The 21,751-nt window shown below is 26.6% G+C and overlaps 1 pseudogene; it reads left to right on the forward strand.

Moving 5' to 3' along the window:
* The first annotated feature begins 15,711 nt into the window (after nt 1-15,711).
* LOC112596934 overlaps nt 15,712-21,751 on the forward strand; it is a 40,927-nt pseudogene continuing 34,887 nt past the window's right edge.

Here is a 21,751-nt window from a genome sequence, read left to right on the forward strand (position 1 = left end):
TTCTTTGTATTTGTTTAGTTCTTCTGATATAATTTCTTTCAAGTTTGATACAAATTGTATTGATTCATTTATGCTCGATTTAGTTTATGAATGGTTAGTTTTGCACATACCAAATGAGCTTGTGTATTGGTTTGATATAGATAAGAAGTTATATAATTAAATTATGATTCGGGTCCAGGTGATCTGGTTAATAAGGACGACTTTCATTTGGGCGAATTTATATACATCATTTGAGCGAGCCGAGTTATTAAAAAAAAATAATTGTTATGTATAATATTATTCCTAAAAAATCATTTATAAAATTATAACTAATGTCTGATTGTCACAATATTATATATATTGTTCCCTATCTATATTTGTAAATTGGTTTTAACACTTTAAAATAGTTATCACCGGGGTTAGGATTTGTATGCAACAAAATTTTTTTTGCTACGTACAAATGAAATTTAAATGAGTAATGTCCATGATTTATATTATTGTGATGAAGATGGTATTATTTTTAATTAGCATGTTTTTGCATATATTGAGCTTAATGTATATTTTTGCATATTTAATATGATCGTATTTATTATATATGTTAAATATAATATGTTACTTCCCTATTATTCAATAATTTATAAATTCGCCTAAACGATCGGTTAATTTCTTGCCCAAATTATACAGCTCTACTCAGGTAAATTTTGGGTTATTCGCCCAAATGAATGACGCCTGTTAATAACAATTAAAATCTAAATTGAAATAGATGTATATATAGTATTATAGTGTATTGTTATTTGTTGGTTTCATAACCTGAATAAAAAAAATTACTCTCCTTTTTTAATAAAACTGAATTGAGTCAGTATTGGGTAAAAAAATTCAATAATGCTTGAAAGTTAACAAGGATTATATTATTTGAAATCCACAAATTTAAATAAGTAGGTATAAATTTATAAAATTAATGACATTTTTTTTGTTAATAAAAATAATTTATCATCTATGATGTTTATTTTACTTTTTTTTTTATAATCATATTTTTGAAACTATGAGTCCATTGTAATATTATTAAATCACTATTTATCATTAAACAGGTAAACTTATTGAACGTATATATATATATTTTTATTGTGGATGTAATCATTGTACATTTTTACCACCTCGTTTTTTTGTTCACCAAGAATATTCTTATTTAGTGTGAAGTATCTATACAAAACTAGTAACATCTTTACATTTTTATTCGAACGCGGCTATCTTAATGCTAATACTAAAGTATAATCGTATAAATAAATATTTGAATACATGACAAACGGCAGTCTTTGAAGTTCAATAATAAACTCGTGTCTGAAGTACCTATTATGATACTTATCACCTACAGTTAAACCCACTTACGAGTAATATTTTACCAATATGTAATGTATATATAATATTAATGTCGCGAAGGGGTTATTGCCTACCAATTAGCACGATATTCTGTCGCGATGATCATCTTAAGTGCAGGAGGATGAAAATCACTATTTCGATAATATTATTAAAGTTAATAACTTACGTTTCTAGCATTTTTTCATCACCCACTCACTTACATGCGATTTGAGTGCTAAATTTTATTGATTTCAGATTGGCGCTGCAAATAATAGAAATACAATATCTGTTTACAATTCATACGTACAACTTAATTTATAATAATATTAAAACCATGTAAAGGAGTGGTCGATAGGTGTAAAATATATGATGGTTAAGTATAAAAAATGTGCATTACGGTTTTATGATCTCTTTGCCGTAGTTAAGATAATATTTTTGAGTGGGTGACTTTGCAGCTGGACTATTATATATCATCCGTAGTCGCAGACCGGACTGTAGTTAACATTTGATATTATTGAACCAACTATATACATATATATATAAATAAATATAGTATAGTCAATTAGGTCTTGTACGAAAAATATCTAATATAAGTATACCTATTATACTGTATAAGTATTGAGTGTATGACTAAATACGATATTAATATCATAATAATTAATATATTATGGCGTCATAAAATTTTGGGGTTAAGGTCAAACACTATTATAACTACCCACCACTGTAATTAGTAAATAATAGGTATTTATTTTAAAGAACCAATACAATTTATTTTCTATGTTTGGATGTAAAATTCTTTTTATCGTTTTAATGATTTAAAATATTTATCTACTTAAATAAAACGTATTTTGATGTAAAGGCCACGCTACTTATTAATCAGTAATTGCTATAAAGTCTAAAAATATAACACATCGTCAGTAACCATATAGTGATACATGTATTTTTATTTTTTACGCAGCCACACGAGTAAATAATAAATATAATGTTGTACCTATATTATAATAAACGATGTACATAATATCGCTTATACACTTACCCATATACTCGTGACTATACGAGTATGTAATAATAGGAGACAATGACACGATAAATTGCCTATGAATATACCCAGGCTCAAATATTTGTAAAATTTTGAACTGCAAACTTAATTTTACTGCTTTAAATGGAAATTTTATTCTCGCTACTGTCTTGGAAAAATAAATGTATTACATATATATGTATATAATGATTCAATACAACAACAAAATATTTGTGATTGATAGCAATATTTCAAAATTAATAGAAAGAAATTATAATTTAGTATAGTTTAAATTTAAAAATGCAGGAAATATTTATATTTTCTAGTAGCTGGCATATTATTTAATTTTTGTTTTATAGACCGTAGTTCACACACGTTCAAATCGTAGTGCACACTTGTACATTCGTGGTGCACTTCGTGTGTCGTATTGCACATAAAAATAGGGCCTGAATATATTTATAGGCTACATTACCTAAAGAATAATTGTTTTAGTAGAAAACGCTATTTATCTCAAAAATATAGTATTGACAGTTTTAAAAATATACCTACAATATTTTTTTTTTATAAATTTTAAATCACCAAAAAACAACATTTTTGAAAAAAAAATGTATTCTATATTATTTAATATTAGCAGGTTGCAGTGCGTACATAGTTTTGATATTTTATTTTTCATTTTTCATACGAGTATCCTGTTAACATAAGTATAATAATATTATATTGTTTGCGAATAAAGTATTAGCATCCGGAACCTAGGTATTACTTATTACTTATTAGTTATCAGTGTTATTGATAGTAGAGGGTGGATTTATAATCAATAAAAAGTTCAATATGTAAAAAATAAAAACGGTTATTTTCCTATGAATTATAATCATACATTCCTTATATTTGATTAATAAAATAAATAATATCAACGGTCAGAGAATAAATATCTGATCGATATTATCTTAGTAGGTTACCTACTGGTTGTCGATTACCACTAGTCGAACATCATTAAAGATATCTTAATTGTGATTAGTGAGTCATACCCGAAAAATCCACCCTTTTATTAATTTATTTTAATATTAATCGAAAGATATAAGTCTAAAATATTCAAGTAATATTTTATATTTTGAGCAGAGTGACAAATGTATTGCTTTTATAATGATGTGTTTTATTTTTGTGTCTGTCATTATCTTCTTTTTAGGACAGTAAAAATGCTTTAGTTTATAATTTTGTGATAATCTCTGACAAAAAATTGGATTTAATTAGTAGTTTAGGGCCATATATAAAAATTCATAGTATTTTTAAAATTAACCGAAAAATTAAAAAGAAAAGAAAAAATGTTTACCCAAAACAAGAATTCGATAAAATTGATTTTTTTTCACGTAATTCAAAAAACAAACCGTAGGAATTTGAAATTTTCAGCGAAAGTTTATATTAAGTACCTATTATTTTTTATTTTTTATACATGGTAAAATATTCATAATTGTTTAAATGTTTTTGAGCTGTTTAACTATTCAAATACAAATAGACATTTGATTTTTTTCAATTTGCTTAATTATTTTTTTATAAATTTCATTAAAAAATCTATAAATTAGTAAAATTTCTCGAAAATTTAATACGTGGTTAATTAAAAAATATCCAAGATTTATTATTCAATGTTAAAGGTACATAGTATACCTTTACAGTATACATAATACACGTCGACAAACTTGAATAATTTTTTTCTTTAAAACAATTTTTGTTATTATGTTTTACTTTGTTAAAAAAATATTAATCGTAAACTTGGAACTTTTTGCTACATTAAATCGATACCACCGTAGAATGGTTTAAAATAACTAAGATTTAGGAAAATGTAATTATTTATAGGAGTTATAATAATAATAATAATATTATATTAGACGTACCTAATATAGTAGAATGTAATCCTTGAGAAGATTTTTGTATTGTTGAATGGTATTTCATACCTCCTATAACATACTATTTACAATTTTATTGTGAACAAATAATAATTTTATGTACATAAGAAAATATAATTTACTGAGCAGGTCACCCGAACTACATGCATTTTTTTATGTATTGATCATATCCTGCTGTAGACGTAATAATCACTAACCTAACGCAATCGACACTGCGTGGTAAATATGTTTCAAGTGTCCTCTCTTTTTGACTAATTTGAATATCATAGTGTATTATACATACGCGTACGACCGTAATAAATTATTTTTACAATAATCGTTTATAGGAGATGGCGCGTATAGCAAAAATGAAATATTTTGCAGTTTCTAGTAGTGTCTAGAACAGTTGCTTTTATCACGGGACACGTTTTTACATAACGATAAATTTGATGTCTCAAATATATTTTTAGCGGATTTTTAAGGTGCTATGTGGCAAAAAAATTCAAAGCAAAGGCCCTTATTAGCTATATTCCTAAATGAGCTATTATCTGTAAATTTATCATTCCCTCCCCAGTGTAATATAATCATGTCACTGCAGCTGATGGTGTTTTTAGCTGATAGATAAATAGTTAGCTGACTTACATCATTTATTTTTGGATGAATCCATCTAGTTTTCTGGTACTATCAAACGTTATCACTTGGGGTATTTTAAAAATTGAATTAGAAATTATGTGGGGAAAAACACTGTTTAATCATTTTATAAGGTTACACAAAAATAAGGTTTAATTAGTTCCATAGGAACGTATCAAGTTTAAATATGGATGGCATGAAATTAAAAAGAGATAATTCAAAGTTTATAATTCTCATGGAACAAAAAAAAAAAAATTAAAAGCTTTCTATGTTTTATATATTTAATAAATAATCAAACATATTTTGATAATTGAAAATATTGTAACTATCTATTCGTATTAAATTTTTGTCTATACTCTATACAAGATAATTATTTAGATTGTGCAGTAATAATCGAATTATAGTCAAATTGATTTTTACACTTTAACTACATATAAATGTATTATAAAAAGCATATTTCATACTTTTAATTATATTTTTAATGATTCACATGTTACCCAGGACTTTGAGGCTAAATAGTATGAAACTTGGAGCAGTATTATAAGTCATATAAGTATGTTACATAAAATTCAATTTTCTATTATTAAGGACTGTGCATTGTAATGACTAAAAGTTAAAGTTTATTTGACAGTTGAAATAAATTTCTTTTATCTTATACTCTTGTTAAGAAACTATTTGAATACTATAATAATACATGGTGCACTATTGGCGCAAAAAAAATCTATTTTTTCTCCTCAAGCTCACCAACAGTATTTTTATAACACCTACGTGGTGGAACATTTTTTAAGTATAAGTAATGAGTAGTTATCTGGTTTTTTTTATTATCGTTATGCTAATTGCAAAAATAATAAAACGTCGATAGTTTACATAGGTAGTATTAAGACAGCAGCGTTTTAGACACATCGGCAATCCACTATAAACGAATATATTTATACAGACAGACACAGTATTATAATTGATAATATAACCAACACCTACGCATCGATCTATCAAACGCTTATATATAAGTAAATATCTAATAATAACATGTATTGGATAGAGATTGTATACATAGATCAATACGAACGTGGTGTACGCAACTGCGTAATGCAGTGATGCATCTGTAACGATGATGACAAGGGCGATTCTATAGCGCGAGTCCAGATAAATTTTCGGCCGTCTTATTCCCTTCGTTAAAAATTAAAATAACATGAGGTCAACAATCCGAAATCGCTACATTAGTATAAACAACTATACACTGCTGCAGGTTATTACGGCACAGCCAACATCCGGTCATTTACAGACACCTAGTGTGATATAGTGAACATCAATAATAATACTATTATTATTAATATTATGTATAATGTGTGATATAATATACTAACCTATTATAGTCAATGTGTTGTACATGAAATATTATTTTAATATTTCCTGCGGGCAAGTGATGCGGTTCAATAATAACATGTCACTAAGTCAATATTGTCAGTGTCATATATAGTTTTATATATCTGGATTGGATGGATTGAATACAAATTAACAAATGTGTACTTTATTGTCTATATAAATATACTATGATGCTTTTTATTAAATTTCCGTTACATGGAACCGGTGAATTTTTATGAATTATTAGTTATCATGTAAGATTTAAAATCATAATATATATATATATATATTGTAGAACGAATTGGTACGTTTAAAATATCAATGAAATTAAAAAAAATAAAAATAAATAATAATCAATGTACTAAAGAAGGTCTCAAAACAACCGCATGTGTTATCACCATCTAAGTATCTTTAATCTTAAAAACACGAGTAAGCACTTATACAACATTGTGAAATTGCGTATATCAGAACCAAAAATATAATTTTAAGTTAGTTTTAATATTAGAGTGGATTGACCTATAAGCAAACTTAAACTTAAGAATATGGAAGTGTCTGTTCGTTGGGTCTTTATTTTGTATGATATTTTAATTTCCATAACTTATGTACCTACCTATATGTAAAATGGTATTACCATTTAAAAGTGCTGTATTACGTAGAAAAATCAAAATAACGTAATAAAGCAAACGCATAAACACAGATAATGTTCTTAACTTTAAGATTTAAATTTGAAAATAGTCAACTCGCTCTAATTCTAGTAATACAATTTAGAGACAATAATGTAACTACACAAGATTAGTTCTACTTAACAAAAACGATTTTATCATGGATACTAGCACGTTTGTAAGACCAAGATAATATATCTGCATGTGGGTGTGGTACTGTGGCATCCTCTTAAAATTCTGTGAAATGAAAAACACAGTATATTTTGTGTCCATATACAATTATGCAAAGATTAATCATAATGTTCAGAAACCGTCAGTGCCAAATAGGAAAATAAGAAAATTGATAATGTTTATAGCTAGCTAGCTGTGTTTATAATGTACAGTATATAGTAAAAACAATATATCAAATGCCTGGTTGAAAAAGATATTATTTATTAGATAACAAAAAACATAGAGAAATAAAAAATATTATACTTAACATTTCATTTATTTTGTGATGTGGCTAAATTGGTATACATTGAAAATGATCTTTCAACGCGAACAGAGGTAATTGGTGCATATTTAAATCATAAATGGTCATGTTTTCAGGTAGTCTAAGATTTTTAATAATTTAAATTTCTATATTTTATACAGTACAAAAATATAAATTGTCGCATTTCCATCAAATTTTAGTAAAAATACGCTAAATAATAAATAAACACAATAAAATAGAAAAACGCATAAATATGCTAAATACTAAAGAGTCAAAAAAACTTCTAAACATGCATAAATATACAAAATTAAATTTCATATACTCAACTACGGTACCTTGAAATGGATTTCTATGTTACCTAGCATTAAATACGACTTAGCATGATGGATATGTAAATGCTTGAACTTACGAGCCCTTCTTATTATATAACTCATATTGTTGCAGTGAGCTATAATACAATACACTTAGACGATTTTGATGTACACCGGACATTTTCAATTATCCAAAATCCTTTAAAGCTCTTTATTATTTAGATTCTAGTAAGTATTTGAACTAAAAAATATAAGATAGGAGTACAAAAGTGTAAAAAAAATGTGTATACTTGAAGATATAAATGTCTTTTTGATTACATTTTAGTTAGAAAGGATACATTAGAATATTTTTTTTTAATATGAGGAATAATGGGAGGAGGATGGCCTTTTATTTAAGACTGGTCTATTGATAATATAATAATAGACATAATTTTTACTATCTTTCTATACATTAGGCATTTAATAAAACGTCTTATTCGATTGTAGACTATGGCACTTGGTTAAACATACGTATGTGGTGAGACGTCATAACACGAGAAAAATAAATTTTGGCTCAGATTTTATTGGCATTATAATAATGTAACATTAAAATATACATATGTCTAGTTCTTGTTATGACAAATATTAAATTAACTTTTAGACATAGTAGACAGAATAACTAATACACTGATCTAGTGTCATACAAATTTATTGCATATACCTACATAGTGCATCAGAAAAAATGTAATTTCTAATTTTTGTGACTGGATTTATAACATTAAATTTGTTATGTAGATTGCGTATTACACTACACCCCAATACATAAAAATATTTTTCAATTATTATCCTAGTTGTTTCATCGTATTTTGCTAAATATTACAACATATTCTTATTAAATCAAAAATTATTATTTTTAATTGATTGTTGAAAACTTAAACTAAAAAATAAAGTAAAATATAATACTTTAAATATAAATTTAAAATACATTTATCAGATAATATTTTAATAACTAGATAATTTTTAAGCAAGTTATAATTAATTTGACACGCCAGATGTAATATTATTGATGCATAATATTTATTAATGTCCAATGGCAATAACATATTAAGTTAGTTATTAATTAATTAAAATAAAATGTACCTATCATTACTCACGTTCAAGCGAAATTTCAGTGCTCGATTACAAAGATATTGCGATGACGGTTAAATTCTTTAATGTTACAGTGACTATACAGTTGTAGTCCAAATCTCTTTATCGTAGGAAAATAAAGCGATTGACTACTTCCGTTAAAGCTAAACAACGTAATATTTCCTTGGGATATAGGTGCTTAAAGTCATAACAGAATTGTTTAATTTTTTAAATAACTGTGATACGAATTATGTAACACTTAAATTTATATGTATAGAATCTATTGATTCAATACTATAAAGACAAGAAAAAAAAAAAATGAGAAATCAATAAATTGTATAACATAGTGTAATGCGTTTGATTATTAAATAGAAAACAATAAATAATCAAATAGTTTTTGAACAATAAATTTTTCTAATAACGCAACAATTAAAATTGATACACTTATAAAAGTTACTGTAAACAAAAGAGTGGCGTATGCGGTGAATTTTCATTAAAAATGTATTCAATTTAAAATTTCAAGTGTTCATGAATCAATCTAACGTGATCAGCCTTTCGAGTTATTTTTTTGTTACTTTAAAATGTATGAAACCGTTTTATAGTTTAAATTAATGTAATAGTCATTTACATTGCAATTACACATTTTTATAATATTATGTTCTATTAATATAATATAGAAATAAATAAAAATTAGTACAATAAAAATAAATTAAAATAAATTTATATGTACCTCATAAATAAAAAATATTTATAATTTAATAGTTAACTAGTTTTTCATTTATTAATCTATTTTTTCTGGCTCATCACATTAATTTGCATATAAAATTGCCTACATTTATTTGATTTTTGATATAATTGCCTATAGCCAACCCCTTAAAAGTTATGCCAGCTGTAATAAAAATTCAGATAATTTCTAAATAAATATTATACGAAATATAATTTATTATCAGAACGAAATTCTCATTATTATGTATTTATTAATCTTAGACTAAATATATATATGTATTTATGTACGTAATTTTAATTGAATTTTATTTTATCAATTACATTGTTGTTCAATGTATTATTCAAAGTTCAAAAGTATACATAGACAAACATAATTTATTATTATTATTTAAAAATTACGATGCATTCTTATAATTTATCTTAATAATTATAAATTATAATTAGATATATTATGTTATACTAGGTATATTATAATAAGGTAAAATAAATATATATATTAATATAGTACACCTCGTAGTATATTGTTTGATCATATTATTCAAATACTAACTGATAGATGGTGTAAAAGCGGAACTAATAGGCAGGTATTAAATTAATACAATCGTGTTCAAGTTAAACAAATCCACGGTTCAACTACTTTAATCGCCTAAGGAAAAATTGTATTAGTTTTCAAAGAGCAACATTTATTAGCCAAGAAATCGTCGTAATAAATAATGAAGCATACCGATACATATTTATTAAAATTTTAAATCCATTTTAAGATTTAAATGCTCGGTAAAAACATAGCAGAATTTTCGAAATTGTAATATATATATATTCGTTTATTCAATTATTAATTTGAATAAATACCTTCCGGGTATCACGTATACCTATATGTATAAAATATGTAGACGTATTTAATATTGTTTAAAAGTTATAGTTATTTGCTAAATATGGTTTATAAGTTTTGCACGGAAATATAAATTGGTAAGTATAATTTATCTTATTTCTTTGTAATCTAATATGATAAAGCTAGTAAGTATTTATTTACATATGAAATTAAGTTTTATTGAATTTCATTGATACGTGGGTATAATAATTTTATACTATGCGTATTATTTTAAGAATAACAATATTGCATGGTTACAGTTTCTTATGAAAGAAAACATGTGTGCTAGATATATATTCATATAGGTTTTATTGGTAGTTATTAATTGGAATTTAATAGGATAAAACATTTATGTCGTTTGAAAACGCTTCAAGTATATATTATAAACAAGGATCGCCAGTTCTTCACAACTCTTAATTTAATTGTCTTTCTAAAAGAAAACCCCTCGTTCTACTTCCGTAGGTACTTAACTTTAATATTTAACACTTTGTGTTAGGATAAATAAAACGTTTACTGTGATTTAAGCATGTTGCCATGTATGGTATGAAATTGTAAATTAATTTATTGGAATGAATAAGTGTAGAAATGCTGTAAGACCTTATTATAATATAATATTATATAGGTAGTTGATCTTCATTTAATATTATGTATGGAGATTCGATAAATTTTAAAATTTGATTTTGTTTGTACCTATTCTTGAAATTATAACGGTAAAAATATTTTTTTCTTTCAATAACTAATATTTTATAGACCGTCTCAAAAATAAGGAATGACCGTCGAAAAATCACGGATGAATACAGACACAACAAATAGGTGTCATTTCTCTTTACCTATAGGTACCATAATAATAATCAACATAAACGTATTTTTATAGTTAATGATGATAGCCGATATTATTATTTTCTTAAAGTTTGTTTGACAGATATTCGGACACCATTCACTCCATTTTTAGATGTTTCAAACAGACTCGTTTTCATACCATTTGTATTTGGAACCATTAGGCCTATGCATAGAATAGTAATAATAACCTTACGAAACATATGCTCGTATAATGCCTATATATATCCGCTATATAAGTTGTAGAAAAACGCTAATAGACAATTGCCAAATATCACAATCATAATCATTACTGATGTTATGATCACTATATTACCGGCATTTTCAGAATATTAATTTTTTACTTTATGAACAATATATTCATTAAAATTTGAGATCAGAAAGATAAAATATATTTTAATTCCTTTTACGGATAAGTACGAGTATTTTAATAAAAATATATATTTACTATGTACCTATAAACTGTTATTTGTAATAACTAATTTACCATCAATAAGATTTATATGTTTATTGTTCTTCGTCTTTTAATGATTTTTTTTATCGAGTTGTAGATGAATAACTTTTGAATTAGTAAATATTATACCTAAAATGCCTTTTGCATCTTAAAATGTACATTTAAGGTTTAAAAACACATTTATGTTAACTAAAAAAAAATAAAAAAAATAAAAATAGTTATTGTTTATATTATAACTAAAACAATATTTTATTCTGCTTTGTCAAATATAGAACATTCGTTTGTATAGTAGACAATGTTTCTTTGCGTTCTCATAAAAATTATAAACAATTCAATATTTGTGATAAAAGTACATATTAATTATAATAAGAATAAAGTATAAGATATTTATGAAAAATGTTTATGACATTTTATAGCAATTAATATTTACATAATGTTATATATGTATAATATGCATAAATTACGATATAAAACAGATGTCTCGGGATTCGGGAACTATTAAAATTATTCAATAAATTATACTGACCAACGTCAGTTCCCTTCAACGAGTGCATCCGACTTTTAGAATTCAATTGCTGTAGACCGTATATATATTATATAATCATAAAATAGTATACTCTTGTACACAGATCTCGTAGGAAAAAATATTTTGGATGTTATCCAACCCTGAAACTTAATCCAACTTCGTAGGGTTCTAACAACGATCTACAATAATTGATCTAACAAGAACACAATAAAGCACTTAGATGTGTGGTTTACTAAGGTACTTGTACAAGAAAATCCTACTTACGATAACAAATACTCCTTCATAAAATAATATAAAGTAGTACATATATATATATATTATTAAATAAATTTAATTTATGTAACGGTACAGCGCTAAGTATAATATTAATATTTTAAGGGAATCACTTATTTTTATTGTTCAAATCTGTAAACATACTGATGCATTTTGTTAGTTATTAAGAATGTCCTGCGAGTAATTGAACGTCTAGATATAGGTCTTTAGTTTTAGTTAAATTGTTTAATAGACTGTAAAATGAATTATGATATACGTCAGTTAGTAACAAATCTCGTCAGTTTTATCGTTGAATATGGTTGGCTTAAATATGTAACCTGTTCAAGTGTTTTTGACAAATAAAATATTTTCCTCGCAAAATATAGATATATAATAGTATTAATCCTAAAGTAAATAATTCAGCATAAGAAACTGGTTCCAAGATAATGATTATTATTTAATATTTTAATCAAACTATTTTAGTTACTAAAATAGTTCTTGATGTATACAAATTATATGATAAAGTTATTTGATTAAAAATGTTAACATTTACAACTTATCGTAATTTTCATAAATTTTTATCATTTTTTGATAGACGTTTTTATGATATTAAGTAGCTCATAAAAATAAAACATTGAAATATGTTCTTTAAAAATTATTTAATTATTTATTAAACAGTGATAGTTCTAAGCCCAGAGGGTCGATATCATTTTCCAAATTATAATAAGAAAATAAATTTCATAGATAATGTAAATTTTTTTAATTTCTTAATATTAATTCTATTTTCAAGTACAATAGTCGCCTACCAGGGGGGCTCAACCATGAAATAAAAAAACATAAATTTGACAAAGATAATAGTAGACAATAGTGTTACGTTTGTATTAGTCATTATAATACGAGTGTGATCGATTAAAAAATGTTCCTTTTCCTAATAAATAGTTGCTGTTATTCACATTTATTAATTTGTATACTATAATAATATTACTGATTTATCAAAGAACATTTTTGTGTTATTGTAATTTGTAATGAATCAATAGTATACAAGTGAGACATATACAAATTGTGTACAAAATTGCTTGTGGCAGAAGAAAATAAAAATTTAATTTAATTAAAAAGAAAACAATTGTTACAATTTTTAAACCATTAGTTTAATGGTCAATACACAAAAGTCATGAATCACTTGATGATTTCTAATAAACATTTCTTTTCATTTGGGATTATTGATAATTTAACACTGAGTAAAATAGTATATAGTATAATATATTATAATAATAGATAGAAATTTCTTTACAAAAAACATGTTGTGATTTTGCAATAAATAATTTTTCATTTCTTTAAGCAGATAAATCCAGGTTATATTAAATATTATTTTGAAACAAATTCATAAAAATACTATTTACTATTTAGTATTATTAATTTTTGCATATTTCAATATGTGTATATATAGAAGTGTGTGTGTACTCCATACTTCTTCAATTATATATGATATAAAATAAAGTATTAGTATTAGTGAATATATTATGACAGATATGTTGTTTTAAGGACCAGAATTGACTAAATTTTTTGTACATGACGCGGAATTAATTCGTTTGAATATTATTTTTTATAAAAAGTTTAAGCATTATGACTCATAGATGTTTCGAAAAATAGATAATGATAAATTAACGCTGTATACATCTATCAGCTATCAATATTGATTATAATATATAGGTACTACATATTAATCAAAGCTATAATATAGAATACATATATCAGATATAAGTAATAATAAGTATTTATTATTGTAATACAAAATTAATAGTTTTTACCATTAGTAACTTATATAGACGTACTTTATCTAAATTGTTGAGGCTGTAAACATAGGATTTACATTCTATATAAATTCTAAGTCTTTTGGTATAAAAATATTATGATCAATCGATCGTAAAAATAATACAAAATTAAATGTTGACATTGGTGAGAGATACAAACATATAGTAGAATAATTATTTCATTAAAATTTTACTCAATAAAAAAGAAAAAAAACTCTTTAGAAATAATAGTATTGCAGGTTAATGATCCAAAGTATAAATAAAGTTATAATGTCTGATGTTTATAGTTAAACTTTTGGGAGACTTATATAGGTTTTACTTACAAACGATTTCAATAAAATGGTTTATGCGGTAAAACGTCATGAGAAGACTGTAAGTCTGTATTTTGCAAAATTCAAATTATAGTTGTTGCGATGTCGAATTCGAGAAGATTTTATTACTTTTCAATAATCGAGTATTTTTGTATAATGTATATTATTGTATAATTTAATCTTTAATCTGACGAAGTTTGGGAAAACAATTTACGATTGAAACGTGACATATATTATAATGTTCGAAATATTATATAAATTCCTGATTTTCACAGTTTAGGTCGCAGATGTTTAGGTTGGATTAAGACAACAGATATTCATTATTTTTGATTTTTAATTACATATTATTTTAAATCAATGTTTTATCGGAGCAAAAAGTAAATTTCGAAATAAGACCGCTTTTCTCTGAATAACTTTCTCGTGTTTAACATTTTCAGAAATCAGAATATCGAAAAAGATAACAGATATGATATGCGTATTTATCGGTAAAACTCTGCAAAAGCATAAATTGTCTATTTTTTTGGATAGACCAAAAGGACAAATTCATTTTGCGCTTTTGCACCTTAGTAAAAATGCAAAAATAAATATTGTACCCATTATACTATAACTTTAATTTTAAAATTATTAATTATTAAATTAAGTTATTCATTTTAATGAAATATATAGTATTTTTATAATTAAAATATACATCAACAGTGATCGAGTTAAGTTGTATAATATACTGTTACCTATTTTTATTGTGAAAAATTGTGTATTATAATTTATAATCGTGACGATGATGTTTCTTAATAGTTTATTTGTTCTCGCGAGATTTTACTGTGAAAAAAAAATTTAAAAACCCTCGGGCTCGATTAAAAGAGAAAAACGCGCGTACCTACTGCGTATATGCACATTATTTTATGTACCTGCACTTAAACATGTTGAACGGCTACGTGTTCGATGTATAACATATATATTATAGCAGTGTACCTGACGACGGGGTGGGCCAAGGATAGAATATATTGCGAGAATAAAAAGATTTATCCATATATTACATTTATATTATATATATATATATTATTACACGTGGACGGCGGTGGGGCCGACCCGTGCAGCTGCAACTTGGGAAATAAAACTCGGCGGAGTCGCGCGCCACCGCAGTTCCGTCCGAGACCGGTGCGCGCGGTCATGTGCGAGTGTCGTTGCAGCAGAGCAGTTGCCTGCCGCCGAACGCGAGTGTTGTCCACGTGCGTCGTCCAAATCTCGTTTCATTTCCGAAACCGACGGATGACCTACGCGGCTCTATAGACGAAGTTTTTTTTTTTTTTTTTTCCTAGAAACCATTTCTACGGCTTACCATCAACTGGTGTACGTCCGTCGCAGTATTTTTTTATTATTATTTTTTTTTTTTTTATCGATATTACTATTTTATCTAAAACACGCGACAAGGCGTCATTGTTGAATAACTATAATAATATATTCGGAAGATTTAAATCATATTACACAACTGCACCCCGGTGACAAGATCGTTGTCGGTGCTGTGCTCCACTGTTACCGCGGTCACATATTTCGACGTACAGAGACGTCATGACTGCGGCCTCACGAGTCTTGGCGCTGGCCACGCTGCTGGCGGTCGGGGCGCAGACGCTATCCAACGGCGGTGCGGACGGCCGTCACGCGGCCGCCGGCGTCGGGCCTCGATAGGTTCCTGCACGACCGAATGGGTCTGACCGGCGTTTTCGGCGGCGGCGTCGGCAACCGGTTCGGCCCGTCGGCGCCGACTACCGATCGAGGCCTGTTGTCCAGGACGGCTGCGGCCAGCGCGGCCGTTCCCGAGGACGAGGACGACGACGGCGCGGATAACGAAGATGACGGCGATGACGACGACGACGAAGACGACGAAGAGGACCTGCAGGACGAAAAGGTCGAGGTGACTCCCGAGCCGCTCGTCAGGCTGCGACACAGGAACGCGGCTGCAGCGGCGGCTGCGGTGGCGGCCGAGAAGGACTTTAACGTATACAGCAAAGTAATTATAACAATATAATATCTAATTAATAACGATTTATCGTGCACGGGTTTCACGATGTGTGTATCGTACATCTCGTTTACGTATGTATACGTCAGGATTATACCTATACGTAGTATGGTCCGAAACGGCGATGACATTTTTTCGCCAAGTGCATAGACGGCTAGGTGGACAGCTAGGTATATGTCTACACTCAGCATCCCTTTTCCTATTCGACAGTTGCCATGTCCAATATAATGGTGTTACGTTTCATTAATTAAAAAAAAAAAAAAAAAGTGTTAAAAATGTAAGCAAGTACTAATAATCGATAATTAATAATCGGTTTTTGAATTGTTTTTAATTTTAATTTTAAAATTAGATATATCGTTAGCGTATACAATGTGAATTTTTTGCATTTAACTGCTTTTAATGTGCATTACTCAACGTAGGAATGTAATATGTATAAAAGTGGACAGAGATAAAGGTAGGCATATTATGTATCTAATCGGACGTAAAATAACGTAAGACGAAACATCCCGACAGTTATGCTGTATGTATACCAACGTTCGCTTTTTGAACAATAGTAATTACAGGGTTAAACGGTCGTGTCTGTATTAGTGTACACGAAGGTAGACACACCACAACAGTAATTATTTATGTGCAGAGCGTGCGCATATTATAATATATCTTATAGGAATGTCCCTGCGTAAGATTCGTGAATAATAATTATCCGTGTATAATCGTAGATACGATATGTGTTGCAGCGTGCAACTAAATACATGCATGTAGGTAGGTATATGTGGGATTATCGCTTTACGGTGTGCATGACAAGAAATAATGTCATGTGTTTGAAGAGCATTTCAATATTGTTTGATCGATTGTTGGGTATACATGTTATAACACACAAATTGTAATTGTGTATACTTGCAGTATACAATCATGTAGATAATATATTGAGCATTGTGCATGTAGTATTTTAAAACACACACATACGTATTATACCTATGTAATTATTAAAATAATTCGAAACATTCGAAACATATTTGTTAAAATTAAGAATCTATATAATATTATGTTATTTTTTTTTATTAAAAAACATTTGTGTAGCTGATACAAATTACTAAAATTTAAAATTATAAAATATTATAACATATGTATTTTAAACTAACGAATTTTGTACTTATTTAAAAGAGTTATAACAATATAAATAATTATAGTGTAATCTATTTGTATTTCTATCAAATCACGAGGCCAATAATTATAAAAATTGTCGAGTACCCCAAATTTTTTAGCTGATAACAATAACTAATTAATAAATGAATCATAAACAATAAATATAATATTTATTTTGTTTGATCAAAGAATTTATTAAGGACCGATTAATCACCATTTAGGTATTTATGATTTTTTTTTTTTTTTTTTTTTTTTTTATCATGAAATATACATTATTTAAACAATATATGAAACAAATTAAATTTATGAAGTACAAAAAATTCACTTAGAAAATATTATATTTTTTGATTATTATTTATTATTATTGTTGTATCCAATATGTATTAGTAGTATAATAATTTAACGTGGAAATTAATTTGATAATATCTCTGAAATTTTTTCAAAAACGATGTAGCAATCCTAACTAATAACAATTGCCCTAACTTGATTTGAAATGAATTTATAAGTCCGTGATTCTATCAATAATAACTAATGATATACAAAATAATAAAATATTTTTGAAAATGACTTAGTATTTATTCAAATAATAATATAAGGTAGACTGATATTGCCGCAGGCTTCCGTGAACCGATTTATTTTTTATTTTAAATAGTCTAAATTATACATAATTTGTTTTTTGGAAAAGACCTATACTTACACTTATTCGACAGTTGAAAAGTTTGTAAATGAATATGAATGTATGTAATACATTCAATGTTTTAATTTTTAGCTTTTTTGAAACTTCAAATATTATCTTGCATGTTGAATTATGTAGAACAATATAAGTGTGTGTTTCATTTAAATTATCATTAAATAATAATAATAATAAAAAGAAAAATAATGTTTTATGTTTAATATAAAAAATATAAGAACTATATAAATGTTTATAAAATATATTATTCATCACAGTGCAAAATTCATTCATACAATTTTTTTTCCTAGATTTCTTATAATGCAGCTTGTAGTTTGTACATAAGCACTTTTAATTTCATTGCTGTTTTCCTCAATGGTTCAGATTTTTTTGATCGAGTACTAATCATTGGATTTTATATACAAACCGATTATAAATTAAAAATATTAATATAAAGACTTGACTATGGCACGCAGAATACTCGTAAATCAATTTTTAGGAAATAACATTTTTTACAAATTAAAATAATATATTTTAAAATTGATAACGATTTTATCATTATACAAGATGAATAAAATATTCGGTTGTTATTAAAGTTTAACTTATTTGTTAAGATGCATGTCTTATTATCTTATAATTACCAGTATGGGTTGCAAAAAAAAAAAAAAAAAACAGGTACGTTTAATAATATAATATGCATGTTTGAAGGTACCTACTTATGTTTGATGTATAGCCAGCGTATAAATCATACATGCATTGCAACTAGAAGACTGCGATATGTGACATGTGGCCAACCCAGCTAAAGCGTATTAATAATTTTGACCGTTAAATCCACGTAATAATTAATAATATTTTGCGAGCTCGTTTTATGTCTGAAGTTTTTTCTTCCATCGATTATCCGTTTCTGTCGCATTCCCACGCGTACGCCTTACGCACGCATTTTCAGACGATCCTGTGCTACAGGACACGTACAAATTTCACGGTATTTATACATATTTTTTCTATTCATATTTTTATTCACCAAACAAATTTCGCATGAATTATAATATTATTGTTTGCGAGTGAAAATTGTTAATTATCACCCACCGGCACCTATTAATTATTATATTTGAATTTCCGACTGTACTTTGAGTTGTTATATTAATAAATAATTATTTATTATAATATACTATATTATACTAATATTATGTATGTATTTATCTGACTCCAATTTTTGTTTATATTTGCAATCATACCAACAAATAAAATATACAGAAAATCTGGTGCTGGTGCAATTTTCCGTACCTAGTGAAAAAACGGTTGAGTATTCGTATATGTGATTTTCTTGATGATATCGCATTAACTTATTCGAGTTTGGAATTATTTTCGGACTAGTTCATTCCATCTCCGCAGCCATAAAAAAATTAATATAATGACTCTAGTAACCAAGCTTTTTGCTTCTATTTATTTCTCCGCTGTTACATGTCGCACGGTCTAAGTGCAACCGAATTGATCTCTGCGTATCGTCGTCTGGCCGATGCAGTATTCGTATGATAATATATAAGTTCCAACGATATTATATTATATTACATTTCCACAACAAATCCTCATGGCTTAATAATACACAGTTATATACAACATCTCTGAGTCTGTAGAATTTACAATATATAGAGTCCCAGACTGAGGCCGCAGTTGCTGTAGACTATCGTGCAATATATTATATTATTTATACCGTCCGATTGCACGCAATTTAGCAGTCTCTGGGACCGTCTCCAAAAATAGACCTTCCTCATAATACACGCTACTCTTACTATTTAATTAATCGACATAAATCAATTGCAATTTTTGTACAGTCTAGTGACGTATAATATTTATGTTCTACATAATAACCATCAATCCTGCAGCCTTATCGATCGGAGTATTGTACCTATAAGACTATGATGCGGTATGTATAAATCGAGTTTGGAACTATATAATGTGAGTCGCAAATTATTATCATTACTAACTTTAACGTATTATATATTATATGTACTTATCATATTCTCACCTATTAGTGACGTTTCCAACCGCGATTTTTTTAGCCTACGGTCATTTTAATTTTCGTCTTTGTGTTTTATAAAAAAATATATAGTAAATATATGTATATATATACGTGTATGTCTATTAATCACTAGACTGATATTACGCCAAATAACCAAGTCGTCAAAAAGTAAATCACGAGCACATTATTTTAGCGAGTCAGCATGTCTCTGAAATGTAAAAGTATGTTCTCTGTATGTAACCTATACGGTTTTAAAGAAAATATCGATAATTATTATGATTACTACACACGACAAGTTAATTGAATGGAATTCTAATTTATTGGAGGATTGATTTAATAATGACGGTTTTAAACCGTTTTACAGAAATTACACACTGACTTTCAGAGTTGTAAACGAAGAAAATAATAGTTAATAATTTATAACTATATTGAATGTATAAAATGTATTAATAAAATACGATAGGAGTATGCAGTAAAACATATAATTTAATTTATTACAAGCTTATGAGATGCAAATCCTTTTAATTTCTAAGTAATAATTTATAGCCTTTTTTTTAAAAGATGTAAATATATATAGTATAATTAGTATATATTTACATACATTAAATATCCATTTTACAAACTAATTGAAAACATCCATTGGGTAAATTCTAAGAATAATAACTACGTTTTTAGGTAACTTATTTTGTATGAACTTAAAAGAATTTTTTTAATATAATCACATGTTTAAGTGTATAATACTAATATTTATCATAAAGCACTAAAAATAATTTTGTTTTATACATTATAATACATCGCTATACAACACGGATATTATGAAAATGTTATTGTATTTTTTAAATTGCATACACATTGGCTTAAGTTTTATTTCTTTTATTATCTTTCAGATTAAAAAAAAAAAAAAATAGTTCGTGTATAAATATTACTTTTAATAACTGAAATATCTATCTTATCAGATAAAATGTATTTTATACTTAAATATTTATACGCACATACTTTAATACAGTATTATAATGAAATTTAAATCATAGTGAACAATTACAATGGAATTTATCAATATTTGAAAACTTTTTCTAATCTTTGAGTTAATATTAAATACTTATTCATTTTGTCAGTTTATTAGCTAATGAGATAATACAAATAGTATTTAACTCACAAGTCGTAATTAATACTCTCTTAGTAATTTGATAATTGATAAATAATAATAATAATATTATAGTGAATGGTAACTATTATTTAACGACGATTTTTTTTTTTTTGTCTCCACTTGAGTATATCATATTATTATAATAGCATTATTAATTTTTATGTATGTGTAATTCAAATATAGCATAAACATAAAACA

This window comes from Melanaphis sacchari, unplaced genomic scaffold (assembly GCF_002803265.2).
Source record: "Melanaphis sacchari strain LSU unplaced genomic scaffold, SCAv2.0 Contig36_pilon_pilon, whole genome shotgun sequence".
NCBI lineage: Eukaryota > Metazoa > Arthropoda > Insecta > Hemiptera > Aphididae > Melanaphis > Melanaphis sacchari.